Source organism: Propithecus coquereli, unplaced genomic scaffold, assembly GCF_000956105.1.
Source record: "Propithecus coquereli isolate 6110/MARCELLA unplaced genomic scaffold, Pcoq_1.0 Scaffold177, whole genome shotgun sequence".
Taxonomy (NCBI): domain Eukaryota; kingdom Metazoa; phylum Chordata; class Mammalia; order Primates; family Indriidae; genus Propithecus; species Propithecus coquereli.
This window is the reverse complement of record NW_012142412.1, coordinates 2,000,023-2,023,953: the sequence shown is the minus strand read 5'-3', so window position 1 is coordinate 2,023,953 and position 23,931 is coordinate 2,000,023.

Here is a 23,931-nt window from a genome sequence, read left to right as displayed (position 1 = left end):
ACCCCTCACGGCAGGGAAGCCACGCTTATGACTGCATTAGACAGACAAAGCCTCCAGCTCTTTTTTTTTTTTTTTTTTTTTTAAAGGAAAAGAAAAAAAAAAAGATTAAAAAAAAATTAAATTCTTTTTCTTACCAGCACGTTGCAGCACCAACTCGCTCACAGGAATGTTGCCTTTACAGGTTTCTCTTTTAATTATCCTAGAAGCAGGGAGACCAAAAAAAAAAAAAAAAAAGAAAAAAGAAAAAAGAAAAAAAAGGCAAAGAAGCAGCAGCAGGGTGGTTAAATTAGCGTGCTGGAATCTTTTCAGTTTGTCGCAGAGTAGAAAAATAAAAATGGAAAAAAAAGGCTCAGTAATTTAAATTTGCTCTCAGTTCAGGCTGCATCGCTGGGTCCCGCCCCTTCTTCCCGCTGGGCTCCACTACCTGCAAGCCTGGAACTGACAGCTACCGTGCAAACAAAAAAAGGCAACAAGCATGGTGGGACCATTCTCATTCTGGCTCCTGTGTGGGTCTCACTTGGCCTGACAACTAAAATCCTCCGTGCAAAGGTGTTGCTTCCTTTTCTACTGGAGGTATTTGCATGTCATTCCCTTCCCTTCTAATTGATTCACCATACTTCATGATGCTGGGGTTTCATTACCGTTCGGGTTTTTTTTCCTTTCATTTTTTTCTTGTTCTAAATATCCATAAGAATAATTATTAGCACTAGTAACATTTTTACTATAATTTAGTGCCATCATCTGCATTCTTTACTGTACCTGTCCTCTGCTTCAAAACACATTCTCTCCTGTCCTTTCCTTTAACTCACAAATGCTGAAGTTTCTAGAAATAAAGAGATGGTATTATGAAGATTAGCAGAGCCATGGCTTCCACACTTCTCTTTTGACTACTTTTTTTTGGGGGGGGGGTGGGCGAAGCATATAATACTAAGAATAATTCAAAGGACCAAGGACCTAGTAAGAAGGTCCCATAAACATCAGAAACTTCTAAGAAGGATGAAATAAGAAAAACGTGCAACAAAATTCATTGTTTATTTTAATATTTATGTCCTAGGCAAGTAACTAAAAAATTCACAGAAATAAACTTGGTCCACATTGTCAATGTAACCTAAGGTGTCTCCTATAGAAAACCACTTTAATTTCAGCGAAAACAAAAACCTGTTACTTAATGTGCAGCATACTGCTAGTCTGTAGCAGAGGAATCATGAAACATAATAAAATCCAACCCTCCTCCTGTCAGAATGTAAATTGCTTATGCAGAATTTTCAACATGCTTTCTTGTTCTTTTCTGAACGTTCTCTGCAGATGAGGGCGTTAGAGACTACTGTGGTATTGAAGCTATGACAAGCCTGCATATAGCTGGGACCATTTACAAGTTGGCCTCCTGATCTGAAGCACTGTTTTTATAGTGGTATATAGCATTGGTTCTCCCATTAAAGTGTGCATTTTTCTTGGATCACCCTGCTATTCTAACGTAAGAGTACCGTGATGATTGATGTGTCAATGTCACATGGTTGGGGGTGGGGTTGTTAAGAAGCAAAATATATAATTATACTTGGTTCTTTGCCAGTGGCTGAAGACATGGAACAAAGTTACTCCTGATGATATGACACAGTGTTTAATCTACTTTTGCTTGACAGTTTCTGTACTTTTTTTTTCAAAACCGTGTTTCCCTTATCCCTACCTCAAGCCGTTTAAATGAATTTTTCTATTTCTGCACATCTTGTAGAATCCCTTAAAGTCAAGAATGGGCTGTTTTAATGCGCTTCACTTTTAAAAATCAGACTTTCAAAAGAGACATGAGTAACAATATAAATAAACATGATTTAGCTTTCTAAATTGGTAAAAAATTTAGCTGAATGTCAGATATTTTGTCATTTGAGATCTCATCATAAAACCAAACCAATTAAAAATAGAACATTCTGAGGAGACAAAGAGCAAAACTACACATTTTCCTTGTATTATGACCTTTATCAGAATTATTTTTCTATTACCGTTTGCAATGAACATCCTTGCTCAATTCCTGCCGACAGCTATAGCACAGGAAAATACGCCAGGTCAAATCCTCAAGAAGCCATGTTAACTTCCCCAACAGTTAGTCAATCAGCTTTAATGAAACAGTGGTAAATTACACCAACGTGCTAATCATAGTACTTTGTCATAGCATAAAATGCAATAAAACAACCCATGCCTTGGCTTGGAAAATATTATGCATGGTTTTTTTTTTCCCAAAAGATTTAATTGAAGAGAGATTTTATTTTCCTGAAGCATTCTGTAATTTCAAACTGGCTTTTCTTCAATCCTTTCCTTTGTAAGAGTTCTCTACAGGAAAAAAAGATATTATATGTAGAGCTGAAAAAAAAGTGATAATGGCTTTTAAAAAGTGGTATCTTCGTGATTATAAATATTTAAGAGTCATGTATACATATTAATTACTTTGTTGTAATTGTGAATAACCTAACATACAGAGAACATGTTAGGTAATATGCAAATATACATAGTAGCACATATTGGTTTATATTCTGAGTATGTTTGTTTTACATGAAGAATACAGTATTTTTATGGTCATCAATGCTTATTGAGTTCAATTAGCAGAATATTAGTCTCAATAAAATAAAATAATCCTGATATTAAACTTTAAAGGAGGAACATTTTTGTTGGGACGAGTTCAACTACATTTACCAAATGTGCTTCCACTAAATATTTAATCTTATGTCAGAAGTTTTTACTTGGTGCTGGGGAGATCAAGTAACATATCTCCTAATATCTCATAGCCCTACTGGCAAACAAACCGATTCAAAAATAAATGTCTACAGAATTGTTAGGGAATTCTGTGTCGTGATAGCCATGTAGGTGACATTCAAATCATGGAAATGTGTTTTAGAGACATATACTGAACAAGTTCTTTGGACATATTTAAAAGAACCTGGAATAGGTATATTGTCATACAGTATTTAAATCTTCATTCTGAGAGAACCTTAATGCAGGATGGGAAGTGCTAATTCATTTTTAAAAAAACGATCAAATTAATACATCTTCCTAGTTATAAGCGACCTATCGTTTTCAAACTTCCTGTATATATGAAAGTTATTACTTTTTGATAAATGTCCCCCTCATTCTGACTCAACTATCTCCACCGTGATTTTACTGTTTTGTCCTCTGGGCAGTGGAACATGGCCTCATGAATCGTGTGTTTTGACCCTGGCGTCTGATTGACTACAATAGCTGCTGCATCATTTTTTTTTTTTTTATTTCAACAGGATTCAGAGAAATTACTCACTTTCATCGCACCACTTAGCTATCATAATTAACCCTTTTACACCTGAATAACTAGAAAATCATTTTTTATAACAGCACTGAAAAAATGTCTGCTACTCTTTGGTTGTTTTCAACCACGTCTTCATCATTCGATCATTATTAAATTTTTGATGAATCTGATTTTTAAAACATATACAAAGGGACACAATTCATGATTTTAGAGAAATTTTCACAGTCATTTCTTTGGGATCAAGTGGATATAAAATTGTTGACAATTTCACTCTGGGCATTTAGATCATAAAGGAATCAAAACAGCAACTGATATTTGGCCTAGCATAGAACAGAGACCACGAGGGATGCCTTACACCTCGGTAGGCCATCGCCATGTTGCTGCCCTATTCTTAGGAAAACATGCCACAAATGAACTGTGCTTCTACGTCGAATTCAATTCTGAAACTTAAGCTAGACCACGTAAGGGTGGGCCGAATATGTAAACATCGTGTCTCTGTACTATTGGTGCCAGGTATGCGGGACCCATGAAGTTTCATGGCATTTTATTAATTTCTATTTCTAGACCAGAATTACACAGTGTTCCTCCGAAAGGCACAAGGAACACACCAGATGTGAGCAGAGGATGCTGTGAGCCATGGAAAATATAAACGGAGAACCCTGACTTAGAAAAACACAAAGAACTAGAGCATTTTACAGAAATGCCCAGTACCTGGCAAAACTGGCAGCTGGCATTTTGCGGTACATACTGGCAAGAAGTGAAGTTTCCTTACAAATTGGTTGATAAGAGATTGCATTTTGAGAACGTTTAAGCAAAGATGAAAGCCCAAGGAAATACCAACTGCTATCCTGACTGAGGTGAGAAGAGAATGACAGGATTCACACGGAACAAGATCCATCAAACACACTCAGTGTTCCAAAGTAGGGGTGACTCCTCACTGGGATAACCAAGCAGGTAGTAGGGCATATCCTATGGGCGCTGTAGGGGAGGTGCCGTTCGGGAGTAGTGAGTGATGATGAGTAGCAAGTTTGGAGCAAGTCCCTTTGACAACTCTGTGGGACAAAGCAGAGGAGATGGCCAATATCCGGGTCCACCTCTCAGGAAACACATCAGTGGAGAAGTAGGATGATGAGCATCATTAGTGAACAAGAGAAACCGCACAGTGCTGAGCTTTTCAAGAGAATATCAGGAAATAAGAGAATTATTTCCAGAATGCCACAGGGGGAAGCTTGAGTGATTGAGCAGTGACAGAAGGAAGGAAGGTGGATGGGATAAAAGAATTCAAGCAAAAATGATTTGGAGTAGTCTGGGGCATCAAATCCTGCAAAGCTTTTAAATATTTATCACCTGGACTAGAAAAGATTAGAAAATATCCACAGGGATTAGCAAATTGAAGGCAATTAGTAAAGCGATTTTACTGCAGTAGTGGGGTCAGTTGCCAGATAGCATTGGTGAAAAAGTGAACTGCAAAAGGCAGAATTTCATGGTGTTAACCATAAGGCAAATAAGTTTAACTAGAACTTATTAACCATCTTATTGTGGTCCTACCTAGCAATGTGGTTTAGTTTAATTTAGGATTTATATCAGTTGTAAAGGATAAAACACAGGCTTCAGGTTCCTATTCTCAAGGAGTTCACCATCTATTTGGAATATATACAATTGCATTTTAAGCTTTATATTAGGAAAACTTTCTGCAGAGAAAACTGGTATGATGGCGAAGACATCGAATGTACATGTGTATGATACATAATGACCTCTTACCAATTTATGGTGTTCAATTTGGCAGGGACAACATATGCATACAATTTCAAGGGAGAAGATTCTATGGCAAATCTAATAGGTTGAGGAAATGCTTGTTGGATAACTAAGTAAATGATTATAAAGTGTAGTTAAATGTGCCTTAAACCTCTCAGAAATTAGATGTGTAAATGCCTGACGTCCTTCAAGTCATGGCGCGCTAGGTAATTGTCGATAGTGGTGTGAACCGGCGGTATTCTGTCTTTGTTTCAGGACCTTACTGTTAGTTGTTGCTTATGAGTTTTCTCAAATTACAATCTTTACTAATTCATTTAAAAGGAAGTTTAGCCCTCCTAGCCCACAGACGCACTACACAATGTTCATCGACAAAGCTTCTGTTTTCTGGTATTGTTAGTAGGGCAGAATTAAATGATTTGCTGTTTTGGCACTTTAGCCAAAGAAGATAGCATTTCGTTCCAAAACTCGGGATTTCTTTTCAAGCCATTGGTGAGAAAGTCCTTTTTAGGGCAGAATTATGCTTCCCAAACCATGATTTTCTCTATTTACCATATTTTAGATCTAGAAAGAAGATCAAAGGGATTGATAGGTGGGTAAGATTAGATTTGAATCCTGAAAATATTAATTTTTTTCCCGCTGAAATAACTACCACTTTCATTTAATTTAAGCCACTTCAAACACAGGGATTGCAGGTACTATTCTTCTGAACTCTGAGTTAACTTTGTCATCTAGTTAGTGGCTCGTGTTACATCGTATGTTAAAAATTGTATTATATATTTACACAAAAGCTGAACAATTGATAGTTAAATCTTCATGCTCTCTTGCTCTCTCTCCATTTTCTACAATATGACAAACTTTCTAGCATTTCTGTCTTGCCAAATTGAATTCAATATATATCACTGTGGGAAAAACAAAAAGCAAAATAAACAAAAACAAAACTAACTCTTCCCATACTATTGTGAAAATAAAATGTTTTACTCTGGAATTTCGACGAAAAGGAAAGCCAGTATATTGTCATAGAAAATTTATTTTTATTTTCTAAATGGATCAGTCAAAATGCAGACTTGATATGCTTAAATGGACATGTCAGTATCATACTCAGAAAAGGTGTTAAAAAAAAAGAAAAAAGTTGCCATGAAGAGACACGTGCAGCTTCCTAAGGAGTTTGTGTTTTACCCTAGAAGCAATGGGAAGCCGCTGAAGTATTTTAAGCAGGAGCATGACGTAATTATATATGTATTCTTGAAAGACAAACCTGCTATTAGCATTCAAAATAGACTGAGCCAGGTGTGGAAGCTCAGGCCTGTAATCCCAGCACTTTGGGAGGCTGGAAGTGGGAGGATTGCCTTCAGGCCAGGAGTTCAAGACCAGCCAGGGCAATATAGAGAGTCTTTCTCTATAAAAAAGTAAAAAAAAAAAAAAAACTAGCTAGGCATGGTGATGCATGCCTATAGTCCCAACTATTTGGGAAGCTGAGACAGGAGGATCGCTTGAACCCGGGAGTTGGAGGTTACAGTGAGATATGATTGTGCTAACACACTCCAACCCGGGCTACAAAGCAAGATTGTCTCTTAACAACAACAACAAAAAAATAAAGTAAATAATAATGGATCGAAGTGGTGAGAATTACTTCAATAGCACAATACCTTGAATATATTTTACCTTGTTTGGATGCAAAAGGGTATAAGGTAGTTTATAGGGAAATATAATTTGACAACATAAAATATAGTTTGGTGAAGAAGGAAAAAAATGAGGATACAAATGAAGAGGAAAACCAGGAATTAATGTACAAAATGATACTATAACATTACATACCCTTGGTAGCTGTAAGCTGCACTTTGGTTCTAAGCTTCTCAAACCATGCGAAATAAAAATACCATCAGCTGTACGTGTCATGTTGTCCATAAGATAAAAACCAACCACCTGTTTAGGAGAAGTACAGCTCTTTGGCATGAGAAATTACAGAGGAATCTCTCTGAGGTTTTCACAGACAGATCCCAGAATGGTGCATTAAACAACTTTCTCAACATAAAATTTATATTTTGTATATAGTGGGCCTGATCGTGGTCATAAATGGGCCTAACTTCTTATATCAAAGCTCAAGGTGATTATAATTTTAGCCTGAAAGACAATCAACTTCCTCACCTCAGCCCTAAAAGTACAAAATCATAGCAAACAATTAACTAATCAATTAATATTCAGCAGCTAATTTGTACCAGGCCCTGTCCTAGTCACTGGAGATACAACTGGAAACAAGACTCGGTATTTGCTCTCAGCCTAGTGGGGCCAGGGACAAGTTAACAGATATTTGCAACAGTGACAAGTATATGTCATGGCATGTGAAGGCAGAGGGTATTCCCAATTGAGACTTGTACCAGAGACGGCTTCCAAGGGGAAGTGACATCTGTGTAGCATCTTGAAAAAAAGGGAGGAGAATAAATGAAAGATTCAACACTCAAAGGGAACAAAGTAGTGAACAATTTTCCTCCAATGAATTAACAGTTGTATCTCTAGTGCATAGAATAATCTAAATCAATTTTAAACTGATTCATAAATAAAAACGGTTTCTTAAATATTGATACAACAGTTGCTTAATACGGTAAATATTATCTACTGAAAACTTATGACAAGCATATTTAATGTTGAAACACAGAAGCATTTCCATTTGAGTCAGGAGCAAGAATGATTTCTATTAATATTGTCCTTGTTATTTAATATTTTCTTGGAGACAACGGCTACAAACAATATATATTTTGAGAAGACAGACAATAATTTGTCTTTTTCTCAAATAATATATTTATATAGAAACTTAAAAAGACTCTATATAAACAATTATAACTCACAGGAGATCACTAAGATTACTGACACAAAATAAAGATCAAGAATATTCCTATACCTGAGCAATGAACATAAAATGTAGTTAGAAAACCAAAGACTCTAGGAACAAAATTATGAAACCTTGAGGAATAAATTTAAAACATGTTTAAAATCTTTTTGGACAAATTTATAAAATGTTATATTGAAAAATACAGCATAGGATATGTATACATGAGATACACAGTGTTATAGAGGCCAATTTTCTTCGAATTAATGTATAAATGCAAAGTAATTTTTTTTTCTTTTCTTTTTTTTATTTCAGCTTATTATGGGGGTACGGATGTTTAGGTTATGTATGTTGACCTTGCCCCCCCCACCCAAGTCCGAGTTTCAAATATGTCCATCCTTCGGGTGGTGCGCATTGCACTCTTTGTGTATGCAAATACCCGTCCCCTCCTCCCTCCTTCCCCCTCCCCCCAAAGTAATTTTAATCAAAATATGATACATTGGTACTCACAGAGTCTGGATCCAAAATTCATAGCTTGGATGTACACTAAGCCTCCTCCACAAAACAGAATTTTTGGGGGAACAATATATGAAAATTTCCCAGCGATTTCATGACAAATATGAAGCCACAGCTTCAGGAAGCATAGCATATCCCAAAGAAAATGAATAAAAAGAATTCTACAGTGAAACATAAAGAGGAAACTTTTTAAAAGAGGCTTCAACTTCTAGCCATGATCCAGTAAAACACTTTGGGATCTGCCTTCCTGCCATGAACTGTAAAACTAGGTAAAACATACAACAACTACTGTGTACAAGCAATGTATCACATTATCACGTATACCCTGAAAATGCTCATATGTACGTCTATTATACATAAACTTTTAGAGGAAAACAAAAAATCAAATATAAAGACAAAATTAGATATAAAGGACAAAGATGACCAAAGTACACTGTGTAAGCATTAAGCAAATGAAAGTAAAGGATGAATTTATATCAAACTAAGTATATTTCCAGGTAAGAAACACTAGCAGAGATAAAAGGGGAAATTTCATTCTGCTGAAAGAATAAACAGGAAAACTTAATCCTAAATGTATGTGACTAATAACTGCCTCAAGAAACCATAAAGCAAAACCAGAACTCAAAAAAAAAAAAAAACAACAAATTCAAAGTTAGATTTGGAGATTTTGACTCTTCTCTCAGAAATGAATTGAACAAGGAAACAAATCAAATTTCCAAAGAGACATTATGTGGCACTTTATAAGCTTGTTCTCAAATTTATATGGAATACTCGAAGTTCAAAATTTGCCAGACATTTCTGAGAATATGCTGTGTTTATGTGCTTGAGCTGTTCTACCTGGTATCTTCTCACCTCAGGTTACTCATCTCTCCATGCAAAAGGAATGACCAGGTGTGTCTACTGCTCCTAGCTTTGCAAATAAAAGATTTCTTCATTATGGTTCTTTGAGGTCCCTTCCTGATTAGGACTGTCAGGCAGTATCAGACCACTCTGCTTTTACCAACGTGTTGAGCTAAGCTATTTTTGGAATAAAACTAAGTCTTTTTCTTTTTGGTTGTTAGCTGGTTAAACAATGTCCCAGAAGCTATACTGGTGTGTTAGGGGACACTCATCAGGGTAGCGGATGTTGGCGATATGGGTATCCAAAGCATCTGTTCTTACAATTTTGGGGCAACCTGGACTCACCCAGGATGAATTCTGAATGTGTGATTTCCACTGGAGGATGGATCATGACTGCCCCTGTCCAACTTCGCACTTTGGTGAATGTGACTATACACAGGTCATTATGTACATCCCACAGTTAGGGTTAGGCACTCGCTGTCCACTAGGGCCAGTCAACATGCCAGGAGCTGCTTTTCAAACATTACACAGCACCCTGATCAGAACCTCAGTGTTCTCTGCAGTGACGCACTTAGTGGAGATCCCTAGAGACTTTGCACAGTACCTCATCTACCACGATACCTCCAGCCCCATGGGATCTGCCAGGTCATCATCTGCACCCGAGTCAAAGTTCTCTCTTGTTCTGGGCACTTAAAACTGGAAGCCGTTGAGTCACTCAATAAATGGATCAGGGCACTTTGCACAAATATGGTAGATGCTGCCTCCACAATACAAAGAAAACTGCTAAGCCTGTGGTGGTATTTCTCTTACTATGGAAATATTGGCTCTTTATCAGTATCACTTGTCCTTAGATGGAATATCACAGCATGTCCCAGATTAATGCAATCTTATGATCATCACCAAAGTGGCAGGTGCCTGAATTTCATAGGGTACATGTGTGCCCTTTGGCATATCATGTACCTTACCAGGGCACTGATCACCAATGTCTACATTTTTCATGTTATTGTATATTTTTCTCCATTTTTTGGTGAAAATGGCATTTCGAATACATCTGATTTTGAATATTTAGAAAGTTTTAGAACCAGTATTTGTAAAATCAGAGTTCTTTTGGATGATATATAATAGTCTTGATTTGTATCATTAGATAATGTTATTCTAATTTTTTATTGGTCTCTAATCTTGCTATTTAGAGCATTGTTTTCTAATTACTTTTTATTGTATATATCTAAGGTTTACTATGATTGAGATATATTCATAGTGAAATGATTAGTATAAACACATGAGCATATCCACCAACCCCCTACTTTTCCTGTTATAATTTGCTAAGAGCTACTCTTAGCAAATATTCAGTATACAATTTTCAGTACACAATATTTACTATACTCTTCATGTTGTACGCTAGATCTCTAGACTTATTCGTCCTCATAACTGCAAATTTGTGAGCTTTGACCTACATTTGATTTCCTTCCCCTCTTTCCCTGGTAACCACCATTCTTCTGTTTCTATTTATTCAACCACCATTAATAGCTGTTGGATTCTCCATGAGCTCACAAAGTATTTTTCTAGGTCTAGCTTATTTCACTTAGCAAGATGTCCTCTGGGTTCATCCACCTTCTTGCAAATAGCAGTATCTCTTTTCCAAAGGCTAAAGATAATATTCCGTTGTATTTTGTACGCACAATTGTAAATGATGATTTTCGTAATGTAACATAAGTAGATTAACCATTTTTAAGCTTATATTAAGAATCATGATACATGATCACACAGCTATGGAAGCTTTTGGTGTAATATGGTTTCATCCACCCTGAACTCTGTTTTTTTTTTCTTTTGAGTAACGCAGCTTCCGCGGTTGGTAGTGTGAATTAATTATTCCTTCTGCCTAAATATTCTCTTTCCTCCTTGATTTGTGTGAAAGATAAAGACAACTTGATTGTATCTTTTGTCATTCCCCTTACTGATGGTTTCTTTTCTCTTCTGCCAGATAGTCTCTCCCTTTAACCACTCTTCTTGGCAGAGAGAGACTCAGTTGTTTTAGTAATCGGTAACAGATTATAAACCTTAAGTTTTTCCCAGCACTATCCTAATGGAGGAATTTATTTCTGCCATGTAAATACTCGTGCCCTAAGGGGTGTCATGCGGTCTCTATTCTGGCAAATATATCAAAATATCTGGCATACAATGCACTGCAGACTTTTTTCCTTGCAAAAGTATTTTTATTGAAAAATAGAAATTCTCTAGGTTTTAGCACATTAGCACTGTGGTCATATTTAAAGGAACAATTGGAAAAGCCATCAGGATGAAGGCACAATTCTCCTTGAGATCATGTAGTTAGTAACTTGATATCTTTTATTTTAAAGTTGAAAAATTTCACTGTTGTATTTTTTTCTAGACAATTATGAGCCTTCAGTGGGAAAAGTGATATTATGGATACTCCAACATAACCTTATTTAACAACCTACTGAATGATACAATTAGATTACAGGTACCTAGAGTCCCTTTGAATTCTACTCAACTAAAGAACGCCGGGTGTTAATAGCGATGCCACCAGTAGACAATCTCTTGTGCGAGTTGCCTCATTTCTCAGAGTGCGTATCCAAAGGAACTGGCTGAAGTTCCTCCAGCACTCTTGTGTTTTCATTTTTTTCTTGATTAAAATATGGCAAATAACATCATGCATTTATGTTATGCACAGCCATATTTGGTGGCAAGGACAGTTATACTTCCCTACGATAGTTCTGAAGACTAAGAAGTGAACTTTGCTATACGAATCCCATAGCCTTAGACGAGTTCTCTATGTTGGGTGTGCCCCAGTCCCCTGTGTACTTAAGTCAGTATATGATAGTTTAGGACACAAACAGATCACTATCAGAAAGTATGGATTTGTGATGCATTCAAATTGGACAGTGTTTCTTAGGGAAAAGATTCTCTAGACTAAAAGTCGGGCATCTCTGAATTTTTAAGTCATTTGTTAGCTGAGTGACATTAAAAAGGCAGGCCAGTTTTCTCTTACATAAAATAGAGGTGGGCAAGATGATTAGATGGCTGTTACAGCCCTCTCCCGGTCTGATATTCTGTGGGTCTTTTACTATAGTAATACCCCTTGAGACTGTCTTCCACCCGTCCAGATATTCCAGTGTTTTAGTCATCTTTGGGATTGTCTTGTTGGCACAAACAAATTAGGCTGCATTGGCCCTAAAGGATATGACTGAGAGAAGTATGCTGAAAATAGCAGCTTATGTAATTCCCAGGAGTTCTTTGGAAATCTCACTGTAATAGTATTTTTTGACTCAAGACATGATATCAAATTATAGGTCAATATTTTAGTGTACAACTTAAGTCTTCTGATATACAAAGCGACAGATCATGTCTGAAGCCCTGAAGCAATGCTGGCGGAACTACAATGATGCTCAGGCCTGGCCACGATTTCTGTGCATGTTGCATTTCTAATAGGCCTACTTCTTTCCAGTACATCCCTTTGGAAGTGTAGCCTACTATCAATATCGCGCATTTTTAGACACATCCAATACAGCATCTACATCAACACAAGGAAACAGCTTATTGTATTAGTTAGGGTAATTTTAGCTTCTTTAACAAATAACTCCCAAACTTTCAGTAGCTCACTTTTCTGAGGCTTATTTCTTGCTCAGTAACATTGTGTAATGTGGACATTCATGAACTATGGAACACCTTCTTCCAAGCTATGATACAGAAACCGGTGATTTTTCCCATCCGTGGCTCCATCACACTTCAGGGTCTTGGAGCTCTTTTGCTTCCAGCCAATGAACAGGGGAGGAAGAGTATGGAGAAAGCACACTGCTTCTTAAGCGCCTTGGGTTGCAAGTGGCACACTTAACCCATCTACTGTCACTCTTGTCACAGCTGCAGGGGCAGCAAGGAAAGAGCCCCTGGCTGGACAGCTCCTTTCCAGGGTGTTTCTGTACTAAGGACGAGGAAAACATGGATTTCAACAGCTGTCTCTGCCACATCGTACAACCAGCATTAGGAGATATGCATTAGATCTGTCCTTTAGTGATAAAGCCACTGTTTTTTATTATGCAGCTACCCACACATGAGTTTTTAACTTCATTAAACCATAAATTAAATTTTTGGCTCAGTTCTGTCCCAGAATTGACAACAGCACTCCTTCATTGATGACTTCTGAATGACTCTCATTACATTCATTACTAAAATAGAAAAGATGCCAGGAGCAAAGTGGTTATTAGATAGAACAGTCCTGGATGAATTTATTTGAAGGTAGTCTTTATTAACTGAAAGTTCTGGTTTAATGAGCAACAGAAGAGCACCCTTCTCAGTGTTAGGTGACTTGGCACTCAATGCTTACCTCTTCTGACCTCTATTTCCTCACCTGCAAAATGAGTTTGGACTGAACCCTCTATAGGAGGTCTTCGTGCTCTGAGATCTCAAGAGAGTTGGATGGAAACCTGTGTTTCTGGCAGACCTTCGGCCCTTGGAAGTCCCGCTTTCTTGTCTTGCAGTCTCACATACACTGATGTCTTTAACTCACATCAACTATGCTCATGTCTGATATCCTTTGTCAGTGTGATCTGTCAACTTGTCATCGCTTCCTAACCCCCAGCAGCTCTGCAGTTTCTGATCACACTCTGGCATCTTTGGGATGCATCTTTTCGTACCACTATTTCAATGCCTGGAATGTGGCCTATATGCTCAAGCTCTTAATCAGTTTCTTGAAACTTCAAGCCCTAAGCTTACGATAACTGAGCTCTCCAACCTTTTAAAACATATTCCCCAGGTAGAGACCACTCTCTTCCTTCTGCATCTAATTTAGTGCCCATGAAACATGATCCATTTGATGGGACCATCTGGTTTTTTTCTTCTGCCAAAGACACTCTGCACATTTTGGCAGCTTCCCTAAGTGTACTCAGTAGCTCCTGCCAAGTACAGTTGGAATGCTCTGTAGATCCAAACTCTGGAAACAACTGAACCCAGCAGTGTTCATCTTAAATTGATTGATTTGTGGCAAGTCAATAGCACTGGCCTATACACCTTGAGGTGTGGAGGGGAGGAAGGACAAATTAGCATGGTAAGTATCCACAGTTGACAATACAGAAGTTATTTAAATTCATAGAATAGTGATGATTTGGTTTTCTTCCCTGAGGTCTACTCTCCAATTTGGGGGATTATAGTCTCCATTTACAGACATACTAGTGTGATTTTTTCCCTATTTCAAAATATTATGAGGGTACAAATGTTTTTGGTTACATTTATCAATTCTGTTAGGCTTGAGTCAGGGTTGTAAGTGTACCCATCACCCAGATAATGTTTGTTGTACCCATTAGGTAGATTTTCACCTATCCCCCTCCCCACTTTCCCTGCTTAATTTCCACTGAGTTTTACTTCCCTCTGTGCATACGTGTGCTCCTCAGTTCAGTTTAGTTTAATACCAAGTATATGTGGTGTTTATTTTTCCATTCTTTAGATACTTCACTTAGAATAATGGTCTCCAGTTTCATCTAGATTGTTGCAAAAGGCCTTAATTCATCCTTCTTCATGGCTGGGTAGTACTCCATGCTACAGATATACCACATTTTGTTAATCCACTCATCAATCGATGGACACTTGGGTTGATTCCACATCTTTGCAATCGTGACTTGTGCTGCAATATACATTTGAGTGCAGATGTCTTTTTGATAAACTGACTTCTTTTCCTTTGAGTAAATACCTAGTAGTGGGATTGCTGAATCAAATGGTAGGTCTGCTTTTAGTTCTTTGAGGAATATCCATACATTTTTCCATAGAGGTTGCAGTCCCACCAAGAGTGTTTAAGCATTCCTTTCTTTCTGCATCCATGTCAGCATGTATTGTTTTTGGACTTTTTAATAAAGGCCATTGTAACTGGGGTAAGGTGATATCTCATCATGTTTTAATTTGCATTTGCCTGATAGTGACATTAAGCATTTTTTCATATGTTTATTGACCATTTGTCTATCTTCTTTTGAAAAGCTTCTGTTCATGTCTTTTGTCCGCTTATGTCATATTTCACAGATCTAGAAAAGAAAATTCTACACTTTGTTTGGAACCAGAAAAGAGCCTGAATAGTCAAAGCGATCTTAAGTAAAATGAACACATCTGGAGGTATCACATTACCAGGCTTCAAACTATGCTTCAAGGCTACAGTAACCAAAGCAGCATGGTATTGACACAAAAATAGAGACATAGACCAATGGAACAGAATGGAGAACACAGATATAAAACCATTTTCATGCAGTCAACTGATCTTTGACAAAGCAGACAACAGTACACCCTGGGGAAAAGAAGCCCTATCCAATAAAGGGTGCTGGGAAAACTGGAGAGCCACAGGAAGGAGAGTGTGATCCTTTTTGTACACACAACCCTATATACTCCTAGACCCAGTTGATTGATTCAGAAGAAGCCTCTGACTCATGCCGGCTTCAAGCTCAGCCCTTATACCCTGGAAGGAAGCTGGATTTAGGACCAGCTGTCAGCGTGGTGTTTCTCAAGTCACCGTAGCTGTGAGAAACAGCTTGTGTGTTACAGGTCACAAGTCTTCTCACATAGAGCAGAGAAAGAAAGGTAGCATGACTTCGCTGAGATGGGGGATGGGAGGGGCCACGGAAAGCGGGAGGATATGAAGAGGAAAAACAGAGCAGCAGAGTGTTCAGATCGAGAGGATTCTGATATTTGTGCACCTGCTTCTCGATTTTTTGAGCCCAACCATATTTTTTCCTTCGAATTCCATGAGGGAGACTATTTTAAAAATAAATACCCCTTTTTTTGCTTAAGTTATGCCACTTGCAAACTAAGTGTTAATTTATACATACAGGGAAGAAACTAAGATTTAGTATCCTTCCAATCAATATGAGGCTTAGCTCAATTATTGGCCAAGAATTCAGACTAAAAATAAGATTTGAACCATTTGGAGATTTGATAAAAATTAAGTCATTCCAATGATGGCAGTTTTCAGAGTTTACCTGTCAGAGAAACAGGGTCCATGCTTCTTAGAGATCTCTATTCTGGAGGATTAATCGTATAAAATATTTACATCTTTAAACCAGACTTTTAACATTTCATTGGGTAAAAGATTGGATGGTATTTTTTTTGTTTCAATATAGATTCCCTTAAAAGACTCTTTACAAGATCATAGTTCTCATTTATAACAACAAACTCACCACAAAATACAGCATGAAGTACAAACACTATCCTGAGAAATACCCTTCCAATAAAGCCTAGTGGTTTTTAATGCCTTTATTCAATTTGTTCAGACTATGGTGAAGGATGCCAGTCAAAGAGGCATGTATTATTTCTGATTTTTCTCAAAAACGCCTAGGTTTCACTACCAAAACCAAATGAAAACATTTACATTATATTACTGATGAAATTTTTAAAAACATATATAGAATATATCTTTAAAGAAAGTTAGAATACAATTATCTTTGTATCAGTGTCTAGAAAAAGTGAGCTTCAAACGAGATGTCAATATGTCTCATGCATTATTTTCTTACTAACTCTGGACAGTAATTTTTTTTCCCCAACATTGCTCATATATGTTTTAGAGCCCAACCTTTTTGGCACCAGACACCGGCTTTGTGGAAGACAATCCTCCCACGGATGGGGCTGGGGGCCAGGGATGACCCAAGTGCACCACGTTCACTGTGCAGTCAAACCTCTGCCAATGACAATCTGCACTTGCAGCCCCTCCCCAGCGCCACCTCCCCAGAGCATCAGGCACCAGACTAAGTGGCGCGCCACCTAGATCCCTCGCATGCGCAATCCACAGTAGGGTCCGCACCTATGAGCATCCAATGACCACGCTGATCTGACAGGAGGCCGAGCCCACACGGTGATGTCAGTGGCCCCAACAGGCCACCGACCAGCACTGGTCCGCCACCCAGGGGTTGGGGACCGCAGTTTCAGGGAACCTGATGTGACATTTTTCTTCCGGTTTTTGTTTTATTAAATTGGCCTCGCTTTAATTATAGAGTCCTTTTAGGGAACATGACCTTTTCTAGGTGAGCTAACCCAGGACTCCATCCACTGGCAACGGAAGGACACAAAGGGTCTTCATCCTTTGAGCTGGAGTCGTTTGTTAGAATCCTTCAGAAGTTACTAATCGTTTTTCTTGGAGGCATATCATTTAACTTGTCTGAATCTCACTTTGAGATCATCTCTAATAGGACAGTAAAACTGTAAGTGAGAGGTGACCGCACAACTAAAGACAAGGCAGATTCACAGTAGACGGGAAACAAAGAGTGGCCGTGGCCATCCACTCACATCCTCAACCAGACTAAGAACTGTTTGGCTCCCACAGAGGTGTTCAGGAATGAATTGGCTCATTCCATTCCTGCCATCTCAGAGCCTTGTTCCTGCTGCAACCAGAAGAGGGTACAAAGAGGGGGAACCCTGTTCATAGCTGTGATGCTAAAGAAAGCTTAACCAAAAAAGCTCCCATCTTTGTTTTCTTGGCTGCAAATACCTGGTTTCATTTTAATAATATTCCTTGTCAGCTGAGTTGAACTGTCCCATTTATTGTATGTATCTGACCTTCTATTACCACACAGATATTAATAAAGGAAACCATATAGAAGTAGTTAGCTTCCCCCTCACCAAAGAAAAAAATATAATAACATTTTCATTTGATCAATCAGAAAGTAGGAAAATACATATGCAATTTTAAAGATTTTTCTTTTCTACCCTTTTCCTAACAAAAATAAAAGCAATGTTAGAAAGAAAAATACATTCCAAATTGATGAATGAAAATTGCCTTTGAATGATGGATTAGAAAATGTATTGCATTTGTTCCATAAAACATCTCTCATGGTAGAAAATAAATTTGTTCAATACCAAGGTTTTCAATTATTATCAAATAAACCATTTGAGTCATGTCTTTCACTATTAAAGTCAAGGAAGGCATTGGTGTCCTGGTTCTTGTGATTCATAGCAAGCTTAGCAGATTCATGATGGGTGGGTTTATTCAAATTTATCATTGAGCATTCAAAAACTTTCTATTATAACATAAATCAGGACAAAAACCCACCATGATTTTTAAAGGCTTAAATTCATTATAAATATTCATTCTACACATTTTAATTTTACTATTCCTTGGAAAAATCAACATTTATTTTGCATACTAAGAGGGTATTAGCCTAGCTGATACAGTGACAGATACATAGTAAGTACTCAAAACTCTTCCTTGAGTTAAATTTATTTTTATATTAGAAATGTATATTTTGACCTTCAGTATTTGAGAACAGGTCTTATCGCTACAGAATTTATCAGTTGGTTCAGTTATGATTATTTGTTTCAGTAAATTCTAATCAGGAAGGCTGTGCACCAAGAGAGGGAAAGTATGAATGGGTTTGCAAATCATTTCTCAAGTAATATACACTAGTGATAAAACACTATGAAACTTTTATTTTCTACTCATTTAATGAGTCAGATTTTATTAAATCAGATGATTTATTGGATTTTTAAATTAACCTCAACCAAGTCGCATGATTATACGATTCATATGCCACTCGATTTTTTCCTTATATACCCTGCTAAGCTATTCCCCTATTTCATTACACTCTCCCTTTCTTCTTTCCGGTATCTTTTACTTATACAACATCAAATCGCATTTCATTATTATTTTTAAGAAAACCTTCTCAGCAATTTAGAGAACTTGGGAATATTAACACGCTCTGTGAAATCTTACCAGGAGTTGAGTTTATCCACTGTGGATCATTCAACAGTGTGTTATTATAACTCAACATGGAAGCGTTAAAAAAGGTAAAACATTTAAAAGGTAATGTTTGTTATTTTGAGAGCTTTTCAAAGGCATATTTACATGGCCATTTTACCCTTTGCCCATTGCATGGAGGTTTGGGGCATTTGAAAAATTATCAAAATCAGGAGAGATAAGTTTATGTGGTCTCCAGGGAAGAAGCACTTCACAGAGGCAATGGCCCTGGATGTTACTGATTCCTATCAGAAGCCCAAGGACAGGACAAGTTACTCCTTCTAGTATGAGACAGAGTCACAATTGAAACATGAGGATGTGATGATCACGGCAAGGAAGGCTGATGGCTTCTAGGGAAACCACATTGCTCAGGGACCAGAGCTGTGGTTCTTAATTTTTACTCATTTTATATCAGTGACTACATCAAAGAATCTTAATGCTACTATGATAGAAGTTTTTTTTTTTTTTTTTAAGACTAACATGATCACATTTATGTTTTTTTTAATGCTTCGATAATGGCAATGTAAATTCTCTGTCATACATTTACGTATGTGCACTACCACCAGTTCATGTTCCAGCATTAGAGACTCACTGTCAAGTGATACATTGGGTCTTAAGAATTGAACGTCCTCAAGTCCACGTTGATGAGACCCAGTGATCAAATAGCAAGAAAAACCTTGAGAGAAGAGACTGAAATGGAACCACGAGCAGCTCACACTTCATGTGGGGAAACAGCCCTTTACAGACTGATGCACCAAAAGCATCATGTGGAAGATTAATTTAGGTTCTTCTAACTCGAGATAATTGTCTTCTAATCAGCAGTCCAAGTATAAAGAGACAGAGATAGATAAAGCAGGCACATTGCTAGCAATAAAATAGCAGTAACTGTGACAGCAGCATTTGTCAAAGCAGGAAGCTCTAGGCACTACGCAGCCGACACATCCCAAGGCACAGGGTTGTTGGCTACGCCCTGTAGTCAGTGTCTCTGGAAACCCTCTGGGAAGAAAGCCCGAGGAGAACAGATCAAGGACAAAGACTGTCTCTCTCCCACTCAGGGTGGTAGATTTTACAAACTGTCAGAATGCGTAACAGGCAGTTCAATGAGATTTATATCTATGAATTTGAGTCCAAATGTATTTTTAGCAAAATTATACATGCCTCTATAGTGTTGATTTTCTTCTTATCTATGTCTTTGTTTACCAAGTAATACCTTAACATCTCCACTTATGAGTTTAAAAATAAATAATTGAGCTCAGATGGATTCCACTGGTGACATGGTGATCTAAGAACTTAGCAGAACTGCTTTGATCACATTTTCAGGCCTCCAATCACAGATACCCGTTATAGCTGGAATAAAGACTTCGATCATAGAACTTAATGCCTCCTGTCCTACGCTGCCAGAGATACATGCACACAGAGCAGCTTGGTTAGTACTTTTGCACAAATTTGTGTCATTTCATGGGAGAACCACGGTAAACACACACATGTGCATGCATACACACATATGAACTTGTCTATGACACTCATTGGAAACATTTATTCTCCTTCATTTCTGCTCCTCTGCATAAGAGAAAAACATTCATGCAAGAGAAGGTAACCTTGTTTGTCAATCTCTTTCTAGATTTGGAATCTGTCCAGAAAACCCGGGAGGAAGCTCAACTCAGCCGCAGTTAATCTGCAGAAAATCCACCCCACGCGACTTCTCCCCCCACCCCATCACGGCTGATCTTTTCATGTATTCTTTATAAGAAATCCATTGAACTTTAATTAATATGAAAAATTCAAGTTTTCATCTGATTTAAATGTGACTGACATCACGCTGCTGCTAAAAGCAGAACAAAGTACAGGCATGGTGAAAATAAAACTTAAAACCTGGTGCCTGTCACAGATTTGTTTTCTCACTGCCAAATCATCTCTGGCACATCCACGAGGCAGGAGAGAAATGTACCCATAGCATTTTACAGGAATTTTGATGTCCATGTGTATGAACAGGGGCATGCTTGAAAAATGTCCGTACACAGACAGGGACACATTCGCTATCTGTCAAATGAATCAGCAATCTTTAGTTCCAAAGGTCCTAGTTAAAAATGACTCAAGTGATACAGTTATAGGTAGATGATTCCAAAAGGGTTACCACGGTAGAAAGGAAGAAAAAGTCTTTGGAAGTGAAAACACACACTCTGTCATGCGTCTGCCATTCACACACCTGCACCTTTCTCTACATGCAGTGAATGTTCAGAACAGGTGCAAATGTGCTCTTGGAAGGAGCTGAGTAGCACAGGACACCTCTTCAGCCCTTAGCCCTTAGTGTTCTGCATGCCACAGACCAGGCTGCTTTCACGTTTGTGTATCCTGCTCACACGCATGGTGCAGATGTGCCCTGATGTTGGGGTAACTCCTTTCTAAGGACTGACTATGATCCTGTTTTCTCCATACAACCTACCACACTGTCATAGCAACATATGAAAGCCCGAGAAGTGGCTACCAGGGTAACACACTTTTGAAATATACAATATATTGTTAACTCTAATCGAGGTGCTAGATAATCCTAAATACCCTGCCTGACTTGATCGTTACATTCACATACATTCTACACATGTGAAAATATATGCATCCCTTACATATGCTGAAAAACTGTGCTTCGAAGAAAGGAAATACATTTTTCACTTCAATAAAATATCTTGGTCATTAAGCTAAAGCATCAGGTGCAAAAGCTAAAGGCCCAGGAAACAAAAGCACAATTGTTCCATTTTCCCGTGGATTTGAATGGAAACTGGTAGTAAGATCAGGTGTGGCTCCAAGAGGGGACATTCTGGACATTCAGCACTATCTGGACAGGTTTTACTGGAAACATCATGACTCCTTTGTTTTTAGGCTTCTTAGCTAGTAGGTCTTTTTAACAAATATGTGAGTTCTTATTTGAAAGAAAAGAAAGATTTAGAATTAGGACTTTGTTGTTTCAACTTTGCCTGCTGGCCTTGATCAAATCACTCTATGGCCATCTACCTTTATTTCCCAGAGTTGCAGACTGGAAATAGCATGGGCCATCTTTCACCCATGTAAGGGTGATTACAGATAATTTCAGTGTGAGGAAACTCTAAAAATTCTAAGATGGTGAATATCATAAAGATACCCGTAAGTTTAAAATTTGAGGCATCTCAATTTATTTTTAGTTCAATACCAGTATTCTCCCCTTTTCTTTTCCCTGTAATCCAAGTTCACAATCATAAGTTTATGCTTTCCATACATGTGCAGACATAAACATGTATAGAACTTTTAAAAATTGTACTATAAATAAGCAGCATTGAAATAGTTTGATTTTAAAGTAATTGTGTTTAAAGAAATACAGTTCCAGAGATGAGAACCACAGGGTGAAAATGAAAGAACTGATACCAATCAATTCTTGATGAGCTGGGGTCTTGAGTTAAAGAGCTACAGAGTGCTTTTGCCATTTCCTAGATTTTTTTTCATTGTTTTGGTAAAATTCTGTGGCCATTTAAGTATGGTTGGTTTACCTTGTATTTCTTTTAAAGCTTTCAAGACCTACAGGAACACGACAATAGCTTGGGAGACTGGTGGAAAACTTGCCATTAGTTTCCGGTATTTCTGCGTGTGTTGTAGGCAGAGACGCTACCCGCCTTTAGTCTGCATTATCTAGTCAAGAATGTATGGCAAACGGCCTTGGCAGATAGAGATGGTGTCTACCTCCAGAGCAGGGGGCAGGCAGGCTTACTGTTCAGTGTAGTAAAGTTAATCTCTCTCTTTGGGGAAAAAGTCAGGCAGACTTTTTGCCCATTATAGAAGATTCCCATTTTCTAAGCTCAAGGTTTTTTGCCCTAAAATGCAATGAACTATGCATACAGTTATTTCCTGGCTCTATGTTGCCCTGTGGGAACTAGGGCTTGGGGAACTGGCACAAGAAATGCTGGTGCTCTGACTCTGCTATCACTGTGGGCAGCAAGTTACCCTTTGTCTCTGATCCAGGGGTCTCGTGTCTTACGCCAGCATCCGTGAAAACTGTCAGGCTAACTTATTTGCTTTCAAGTAGGGTAAAATCTCAGATCCTTTACTGTTCTGGACAGCCGGGTGTCTGACCCAGTAAGAATGCTGATTCCCTATTTGTTACAGCACCATTTCCATGAATACCACGTAGCAGAAATATTTTCTTTGGACCGATACATCCGTGAGCCTGTACTACATAGACCAGAGATTGGCAAACTGCCATCTGTAGGTCCAATCTGGCCTGCTGCCTCTTTTTGTAAACAAAGTTTTATGAGAATGGAGCCACGCTCATCATTTACCTGCTGGCTATGGCTACTGCCACGCTACAATAGCAGAGGTGAGTAGTTGCAACAGAGATTCTGTGGCCCTCAGCACCTAAAATACTCATTACCTGTCTCTTGAGAGAAAACGTTTGCTGACATTTGTTTTAGACCAAAGGTAGCTACCAAAAATTCAGGCCATTGTGAGTTGCTTTAGGAACATTTGGAGTAGAGAGATGAAAATAAAATAACTATTGCATGGCAGGATTAAAGTGAGTTTAACAGTAAATGACAGATAAACCTACCGACTGTATATACTACACTTTTTGTAATGCATTCAACAAATATTTGTTGAGCTACAATTGCATATCCAAATCCTTCAAGACTCAGCTCATCCTCTAAGAAGCTGATCTTAATTCTGTATTGGAAAATTTGTTCCCAGAGCTCCCATAGCACTTTATCTGAACATCTTTTATAAACAATTTTCTACTTTACATTACAGTGCTTACATACACATGATTTCTCCTACTGGACTGTAAACTTCCTCGGGCAAAATCCATATCTGTAAACGGATTAACAAACTTGTTTCCACAATCCAACTTTCTGGATAATGATCTACTTTTAGGGAACATAGAAATTGATTTGAATGCACATTTTTTTTTTTTTTTTTTAGACAGTAGGAATCATTATAATGGGATTTTTTCCTGCTGTAAGTCTAAAATAGCAAATTATGCCCTTAACTTAAATA